The following is a 9,887-nucleotide window of genomic DNA, read 5'->3' on the forward strand; positions in this document are numbered from 1 at the left end:
CATTCATTCATTCATTTATGCAATATAATTTATGTAATATGTGTTACAATAAAATGAACCAAAAGGAGAATGGAATTACAAGTTAACCTGAAAAGTCTGCACCCAGTGGGTTGCAAAGAAGCAGAAGGTGTGCTAGGAAGCCCTGCACTCTGGGAAGAAGGCAACTCCACGCCAAGTGGCTGGGAAGGCCTGTGCTGTTAACAGGGCCTTCATACTTACTGGAGAGAGGAGCTGAGTGTTCACACGTTCTGCAGCCCCAGAGAGTAAGAGACATTTCACACTCTGCTGTGTGACCTTGAAAAACCTTGTCACCTCCTTGAGTCTGTTTCTTCAATCACCAAAGGGGGTTCTTAGTGATCTTCTAAAGACTGCTGTGACATTGAAAAGAACTCCTTGAGTGGACATGCTGCATCTGGTGCAAATTAGTCTACAGCAGGCGTTACTGCATTCACGGAGACTTACACTAAAGTGCAAATGACTGATAGAGCAAGCAATCTTTCCTGAGAAACACTAGAGGAGGATGGAGAGAGATATGGGGAGAACCTGCCAGAGGTCTCTTTACAGCCACACACTGCCATTGCCACACAGATGCATTTTTTTTGGAACTCCATTTTACACTTACACAAATCCAGAATCAGTGAGATCAAGTGACTCACCCAAGGTCATACAACAAGCAGATGGCACAGGCAGGGTTTCACCCAAGGCATGACTCAAATGTCCTTGCTGACAGAACACTGGACACCAGAAGAATGCTGGATGCCAAAACGGACAAAGATTGTTAGGAGGGAAGAAAGTCAGAAACAGAGTCCTTACTTCATGCACAGGGCTGATGGACCTACTGGGCAGTAGGAAAGATGCTCTAGCTTCCTATGTCCCCCATCCTGAGAAATAATTTCTCTCCAAAAGTGAGGCATTGAGATTATCTTATAAGAAAAATCATGGGCCAATGAGATGGTTCAGTGGGTAAAAGCACTTGCTGCCAAGCCTGACGACCTGAGATCGATCCCTAGAACCCACATGGTGGAAGGAGAGATCCAACTCTCGCAAGTTGTCCTCTGTCCTCTATGCACACTGTGATATGCATGCATATATATTAGCATTAATAAACAAACAAACAAAAAAACAAATTTTCTTTTTTTTTTTTTTAATCAGGCCTCGTGGAGCTTGCCTATGTTAAGTTTAGAGCTATATTCATTTAGCATTTCCTCTAAGGAGGGAAAGAACTTATGCTAACACATATCTCAGTTCATTAGGACTTCTTTGGGGGTCCTGGGGCTTCTCTAGACCTGACTAGCCAGGGTTATACTAAGGCCTCCATGGGAGGGAAGAGAAGATGGGGGCAGGGTGAAGAGTCTAGTACTGGCTTCCGAGTCTGGCTGTGTGCTAGAGTGTTTTCCAGGGCGGTGGCCTTGGCTCCCCTGACCCGCGGCTTTGCAAGGACCAGTCTTGTAGACAAGGCGCTCACTGTGCAGGCATGTTCCGAGCCACTGGCCCAGAGTCCCAGCCAGCTGGGGCCTGCTACAGTGAGTCAGCCCTTCACGGAGGAAAAAGCTGTGGTGCCTGGTCCCTAAGTCACTTTTTCCAGCACGGCCCCGTCCTGGACTGGCTTCCAGCAGGGCTTAAGTTTTCCCTTTGGGATTCAGCATGGGATATTCCCAGGGGGCGCTGGCCAGCATGGGGGACAGGTCAGACTGTACAGCTTAGCCATAGACAAGTCACTGGAAACGGCCATCTGAAATGTACGGCTTTTCCCATCCATAAAACGAGAATGAAAAGTTACAAGGGGTAAGTCTCTATTGGTACTACAGCTGTGACCAAAGGGTCACAAGCTAGGGGCAGATGGAGCACAATAAAGTCCACCCTTGTCTCCCACCACAGGCCACTGTGGCGCAGCAGGTCACCTGGAGAATAGGTGGCAGCAGTGGCTGACCAGTCAGCTTACTTTCCTGAAAAACGATGCTCCCTCTGGCCCCCTGGGTGTTAAAACAATCCTCATTTATCTCCCGTGAACATCTTCCCTCAGCCGTGCCCCATCATCCCCTGCAACTGCCCGGGGTAGAGTTTCAAATCAGGTCAGCTTGCCTTCCCGTCTGGTACCCCTGGCTTCCCAGGACTCCTGAGGCCACTCCACATGCCCAAGGTGGGCTTCCCTGATGCAGCAGGACAGGCTGCTGGGACGGTGTTGGAGAGCGGCAGCTGGCCTTCGGTAGTCTAGGGTATAAATCTTTTTGTCTAGAGGAAAGAGGTTCCTGTCTGGCCACCTCCAAGGCCTGGCTTAGTCTTGATGAGTAGTGAAGGCAATCTTGACCCACCAGGGGGTTTAGGAGTACACAGTGACACATACTCCTGTCCTCATGAAGCTGACAGTATAAGGCGGACATATGTGAACAGGAAAACTGCACAAAGAGAAGCCAACGATCTGGGATAAAGTGAAGACAGAGCACAGGGAAGCAGGCCACGGGGCTGCGGACGGTCTGCAGTATTCGGGAAAAGGTTTACCTGAGCAGGGATGGGTAAGCAGTTGTCTGGTTGAGGTAGGTGGCAAAGAGTGTGAGAAAAGTTTGCTATGGCTCCAACAGCCCACCCCCACTCCCACCAAAACGCTGTCGAAAATGATGGACTCCTAGTACTTAGAATATGACCTTATTTGAAGTCTTTTGCTACCACTGTGTGTCATCAGATAAGGTTTATACTTTGTATGGATTGAACCCAGTACTTTGTATATTCTAGGCAAGCACTGTATCAATTGAACTAGGTCTCAGTTTCCCCTCCCCTCTTTAGTGTTGGAGATGAAATCCAGGGCCTTCATATGCTGGGCAAGCACTCTGCCACTGAGCTATATCTACAGCCCTTGGTTTTTAGAGACAAGTTCTTGATACGTAACCTAAGATAGTCTTAAACTCATAATTCTCCTACCTCACCTCTGGAGGGCTAAGATTATAGACATGTTCAGTGAATACGGTCCTTCAGAAGTAATCAGTTAACACGAAGTCATAGGCTAGACTTTAATACTGATTGGTGGGTTTGTTGTTGTTGTTGTTGTTTGTTTAGTTAGTTAGCTGGTTGGTTGGTTGGTTTGGACAGGGTCTCACTGCATAGCCCAGGCTGGCCTCAAACTTCTAGTGATGCTCCTGTCTCAGCCACCCACTTGGTGGGATTACACGTGAATCACTAGAGTCTGCCTTTCTGTAAATAGTTTTTCTTTCTTCTCTTTTGACAGTAGCACAGATTAAACCTTGGGCAATCATCTATCCCAGCCCTCACAGCCAACCTTTCTGATTGTTGATTTTATATAAAAGGATGGTTTTTGAGGATGGAGGCAGAGACGGAGCCATGCTTCTATCGGGCAAGGAACACTGCTAGATCAGAAGCTAGCGGTAGTACAAGGAGCACCCTCAGGAGGAAGGAGCACCCTCAGGAGGAAGGAGCACCCTCAGGAGGGAGGGGCACTCTCAGGAGGGAGGGGCACCCTCAGGAGGAAGCAGCCAGACACAGGCCTTGATCTCGGACTCCTAAGACACAGAACACCAAAGCAGACATCCCAGTTATTCAAAGACGCTGGACTGTAGTCCTTGGCGGACAAGCCCAGCTAGTAGGCTGAGGGGCCAAGGGGCCGAGGGGTAGAGGAAATAGTCCTGGCCAAAGCTGGGAGGCCTCATGAGGCAGGTTTGAAAGCAAAGCCACCCGCCTGGAAGGCAGTCAAAATTCCTTTACATGAATGAGACAGAACTGAATCAGTGTGGGCACCTCCTGCCACTATAGAAACAACATTCAAAATAAAAACCTTGAAGACGCATAGATGGTTCAAGATAAGCTGGGGGTGGGAAGGAAGTGACTGAGCTCTCAGGGGCTTCCCTGTGAGGGTGGGGCCCGGAATCTTCTTCAGTCTGAGCTGTGTGCTCTCCGGTCAATCGTCTCTGGGCTTCAGTGTTTTTTCCTCCTTCGTCCAGGACATTCTGTGACCATGACACTAGCCGTGTCGCTAGCTTGTGTACGACGCACAGGATGTGAGGAAGAGAAGAGAAGAGGCCACGCAGAGCAACAACTTCGTTCTTGTGTTTGCCGTCTCATTGGGTGCTGACCCTCATTCTGACCGTATGTAAGACAAAGAGCAGGTTCAGGCCTCAGGGCTGAAGCAGCATCTTCCCTGACAGGAATCCCAATACCTCCTGGGCGGAGCCCCTGAGTGGCCATCTTCGTATTCCTCAGCTCTCCTTGATTGGAGAAGACAGTCGACACATGATCTGATCAGGCCAATAAGGATCCTTCCCTGGGATTTTGGTGACTGGATCTGGGGGTAGGATTAGGGGTGGGAGTGGAGTGGGTGCGGTGGAATGACATCTCTGTTCTGCTGCACTTCCCTGAGCCACTCAAGATTCCAGTCTTGGAGTGTCTCTGTATTGCTTAGGGCAGGTGGGGAGCAGTTTCTGTCCAGGTGTTCTGATGCCCAGGAGTTGACTTTGTCAGCTTCAGCCATTGTTAACGAGGTGACTGAGACCCTGCAATTGGCTCTGGTGTGTATTGTCCTGGCCCAAGGTTGTCCCTGTCCTCTTTGGAATCTCTCCCTAGAGTTAAGGGACCCATCATTGGTGGCACCTGAAGTACTGAGTCTCCATGACACTCGGCTTTGCTGTTTCACTCTGCAAACTATTTGAGTCAGGAGTCAACCTTCCTCTTACTCATCTTAGAGTAAGGGAAACTGAGGCCCAAGAAAAAAACATGACACACACAGGACAGAAGGAACCCTGGAGAGTTCAAGCCCTGATCCAGGAAGGGATAATCCTTCTTTCATAAGATTTTTGGCAAGCATTTCCATTCAGATAAAAGGGGGAGCTGCCAAAGGCTGGTTGGGACCAGAAGCGAGAGCAGGAAGGCTGTTGCCATCTTCAGTCCCTGGGATGTATTAGGAATACATTCTGTGCTCAAGAGATGGTTAAAACAAAAATAAAATCACTCTGCTATTTATTGAGTACCTTACTATACACCCTCTTCTATCCCCTGTTTTATGTTGATTTCTAGACAAGGTCTCATGTAGCCCTGGATGGTCCTGAACTTGCAACATAGCAGAGACATGACCTTGAACTTCTGATTCTTCTGCCTCAGGGTTTACAGGCCTAAACCACCATGCCAGCCCAATTTATTTGATGCCGTGGATCCAATCCAGGGGTTTGTGCACGCTGTGAAAGCGTGTTACAAACTGAGATACATCCAGGCATTGTGCAAGATCAGTCAATGTCACACAGCAAGAGCCTGTCTCCAAAACAAATAAAATCAATCGCTGGCCCCCAGCCGAGTATGGGACTTCTGCCCCTACTCACAACTGCTTGGGAGGCTGGGGCAGGATTGAAAATCCCAGACCATGTTGGGCAATTGAGTCTCTCTCTCTCTCTCTCTCTCTCTCTCTCTCTCTCTCTCTCTCTCTCTCTTTCTCTCTCTGTCTTTAAATAAAAAGTAAAAAGAGATCTAGGGATTGGGGCTCTAGTTCAGTGGTAGAAATACTTAGCTGACAGTTAACTGACCTTATGTGGCTGACACTATTCCCATTTTTTGAAAAGACGGGGATAGGGTCCAGAGGAGGAATTGATTTCCTTGAGTTCACACAGTCAGGGAACAGCAACCTTCAACTATCTGGCAACTGGGTGTGCTTCTAACCCCTGGGCTACACTGTCTAGCTTCTAATGGATGAAAGAGTTCAAATATGTTAGCATGATGCATACATAGACATGTATGTGGAAGGAGAGCCACAGAACATGAGGGCTGAGAAACCTAGGCTTCAGAAACTTCTCTGGGGAAGCAGAATGGCATAATTGTTGTCTAGGTAAGAGTTTTGAATAAAAAAAAAAAAAAAGGAACAGCCTGGGGGTGTAGCTCATTGGTAGAGTACTTACCTTCCATGGGTTCTGGGTTTATTCCTAACAATAACATAATTGCACATGAGTCCTTTTTTCCTTTCCGTGAGGATGGTCAGGTTTCTCTTTTCTCTACTCCAACCCACTCTGAGAAAAGTTTTTGCTATATAGCCCAGGCTAACCATGATCCTTGATCTCTTGTCATAACCCACACTGGCCTTGGAAGCACTGTGATCCTCATGCCTCGGCCTCCAAAGTGGAAGGATTACAGACATCTGCCACCACGTTCAGCTATCATAAACAAATTTCTAAGACAGAAGCAGAGTTTTAGAGTCTAGCACACAATAAATAAGAAAGACCAACCCTAAGGACTGTGTGGTGCAGTGTGGGCAAGACAGTGGAGGCCCCACTGGGGATGGTGGGCCCCGAAGGGCAAGCCCTTCATCTGTAGACTGCCTTCACTGAGTGCCATTGGGCATAAAGATCTCGAGAGCACCACTTCAACATACTGCAGGGACGGGTCACCTGCTTGCTTTGAAATCAGACCAACACAAAACAGACCAAAGAGCAGTCAACTTCAAAGACGTACAGAGGTGATCTGACCTGCCCCCATTTCCATCTCCAAAGTATTGGGATTAAAGGTGTGCACAACTACACCAGGTTTACATAGTACCAGGGATCAAAACCAAGGCTTCAGTCATGCTGGACAAGCACTCTAGCAACTGAGCTACATCCTCATTTGGTTTTTGACACAGGGTCTTATGTAGCCCGTGCTGTCCTCAAACTCAATATGTAGCAGAAGATGACTTTGAACTCCCAGTCTTTCTGTCTCCATCTCCCATGTGCTGGAATTACAGGCACATGCTATCCATCACTCCTGCTTAATTTCAAATTCAGTGCTCTGTTCAGTCTTACCTAGGGACATAGCCAATGAAACCTAGGCGTTTGCCCTTTATCTGAGCATCCATCGACCCTTCAGTACGCACCTACAGGCAAAGTTTTTCTTGGATGCTGGGGACGAAGTGAGCCGTCAGAAAGCCCTGCCCTCATGGAACTTCCATGATGACATCAGTGAGATCAAAGTGGCATTAGAGGTGGGGATTATGTCTGCTGTTTATAGACGAAGCATCCACGGCGGGCGCTCCTGAACGTCTGCTGATGCTCAGCACCCTGCATCCATGTGCTCAATTTGTCATTGTTCCTGTTGAACAAATATTCATTTAAAACTTCCCGGGGCTCAGGTGGGGAGACCCAAACACACAGCTCTTGCTTCATGATGCATTCATTCTCTGTAGATTGTTCTCGAATGTCTTCCTGACCTGTGCTTTCGGCTGAGGCCACAGAACAGCTGTACTGACTCACACCCCAGGAAGCTGACACTGTCCTCAGACAAGCCCCAAGCAGAAGGGACAAGGTCAAGGTGTTTGGAACAGCAAAGCCAGGAATAGCGTCTGGGCTCACAGAAGCTCTTTGCCCTCCCAGGGTGGCCCACGGCCAATCGTGAGCCCTGTCCCTAGGTGTGTTGGAAAGAGATTCAGGGGAGAGGTTAGTGTTTCTGAGTCTTGACAAGCCCTTGGATGCATAGCCAGCCAGATGCCCTTACACTTCACCTTCCTCATCTGGAACGTTTTCCAGAACACGATGAATTCAGATGAAATAATGGCTTTTTGACCCCCATCCCACCCCCCACCCCCGCCCCCGCTTTTTCAGTTTATCTCCAAATTCTGTACTCAGTGTCTTCCTGTTCCTCATTTCTTGTGACCAGTGTCTCCTAATAAAGTCATTCACATAAAAATATAAATAACTGATAAAATATTTCAAATGTTAATCTTTCAGAAACCAAAACTCAGTAGAAGGGAAATCTTATTGGAATATTTTTCCTTTTTTTTTTTTTTTTTAATTTGAGACTGAAGTATAGGTAGGTTTAGAACTCACTATACAGCCCAGGCTGGCCTTGAACTCACGGCAATCCTCTTGCCTCAGCCTCTCCAATGCTGGGCTTTACAGGCGTAAGCCATCACACATTGCTTCTCCAAGCAGTTCACCAATACCCAAGTGTGTCCTGAACAGAACTAAATTCTATCTATAATCACGGAAAAACAGCCAGTGCCCAACAATGTAAAGTGTCCACGCTGGCCACCCGATCATAGTGAAAAGGTATGGAAATTATTTTCCTCCCTTTAATAAAGTGAGGAAGGAGCCTCAGTAAAGGCGTGCTTGCCTACCTTGTATTCCGTCCTGGGTTTCACCCCCAGCACTGAGAAAGAAAGTGGAGGAGGGAAGGAGGGAGGGAGGGAGGGAGGGAAGGAGGGAGGGGAGAGATAAGAAAGCTCATTTCTTGGAGGAACCCTAATTTGACTGGCTAGTTTCTTTAACATTTTTTAAATTATATGTATATTTAAATATATATATTTGTGTGTTTAAGACAACCTGCAGTCCTCAGTTTTTCCTTCTAGTGGGTCTCAGGGGTCGAATTCAGGTCGAATTCTTGGCTGTAAGCATCTTAGCCCACTAAGCCATCTCACTGGCCCCAATCATCTTTGTCGCACTAAGGAAGATGAGGCTTCACTCTGGGTCCTCAGCGCCACAGTTGAAGATAGTAACCGTTCTCAGGGCAGCTTTGTTAGACTTGAACACAAGCTCTCTGAAGACAGGCTTTCTTTTGACCATTTTGTTCTGAGTTGTAACCCCACATCCTAGGAAGGGGGTCTAACACATGGTAGGTTGCATTACAAATGGCAAGTGCCTTCAGGCACCAGGAGCATGCAGGGAAGTACCGATTTGGGCAGGGGTCTCTTCTGGAGGCCAGGCAGAGCTGGGGAGAGAAGACCCTCTACAGTGACAGGCTCGGGGGAGGGAGACCTCCATTGAGCCGCACATCGCAGCATGCAGGAAGAGGGAAGTTTTCACTCATTGATAATCATCACTGTGAACTCCTCCCCCCCCACACACCCCTTCCTTCAAGCCCTGGCCTGCTTACTGGAAGACACAAGCTCCCCCTGTTTTCTACATCCTGAGCCCTCACAGGCTAGGCTGGTACTGCAGACCCTGGGAAGTCTTGGAAGATTTGGGGTGCCTGTGAGGTATACATACACGATAATGCTGCTGTCTGTGTTCAATGCATTAGCTCTAGTTTGTTTATTCCTAGTCCTTTGATGGTGGCCTGGGTCACACCTGGAGCTTGCAGGCATGCTCAAGGACACAAGGCAAAAAAGGACAAGCTTGAAAACCATGGTCACTGACGCAAACCACAAGAAAGCTACCATGTTGGGCGACAGTCTGACAGAGTGCAGGCTAGCCCTGCTGTAGCCAAGCCCGGTCACAATGCCACAGAGGATGACCTTGAACTCCTGATCCTTCTATCTTTTCTCAGATGCAGGGATTATAGGTGTGTGTCAACACATCTAGGAGGAAATAGCATTTTGTGAAAGGCAATGCTTGTACAGTTTGGATCCTGACCCTGTGCTAGCCTACTAAGCTCCTAATCTCAGCCCTTCTCCCAGGCAGCTCTATGACCCTAGACATCTTACTTGACCTCTCTGAGACTATACCCTTCTCTTCTGCAGATTTCTATAATCAAATGAATTAGCGAGTTCATGGCCCTTAGAGTGCATTCTAGTGGGAAGTGCTAGCTCATACCTGTAATCTTAGTACTAAGGAGACTGAAGAAAGATTACTGCAAGTTTGAGGCCAGCCTGGGCTACATGGTAAATGTCAGGGTAACCTGTGCTACAGAGTGAGACCTCATCTCAAAAACAGGAAAAGGAAGACACACAAACAAAAAAACCCCACAGAAACAAGGTAAAAATGATAAATAAAAATGAACAAGGTTAACAAAAAGCAGGCTGGGGGTGTGTGTGTGGGGGGGAGAGGGGAGACAGCTCGTTTTGGTAAAGTACTTACCTGGAAAACATGAGGACCTGAGGTTGATCCTCAGAATCCATATTGAAAGTCCAGAGATGAGCTAGAGACCGGAGAACCCTTGGATGGAGGTGGAGAACTGTGGGTCCAGCAGCCCAACCTAATAGGTGAGTTCTA

The sequence above is a fragment of the Peromyscus eremicus genome, chromosome 3, assembly GCF_949786415.1.
Source record: "Peromyscus eremicus chromosome 3, PerEre_H2_v1, whole genome shotgun sequence".
In the NCBI taxonomy this organism is placed as follows: Eukaryota; Metazoa; Chordata; class Mammalia; order Rodentia; family Cricetidae; genus Peromyscus; species Peromyscus eremicus.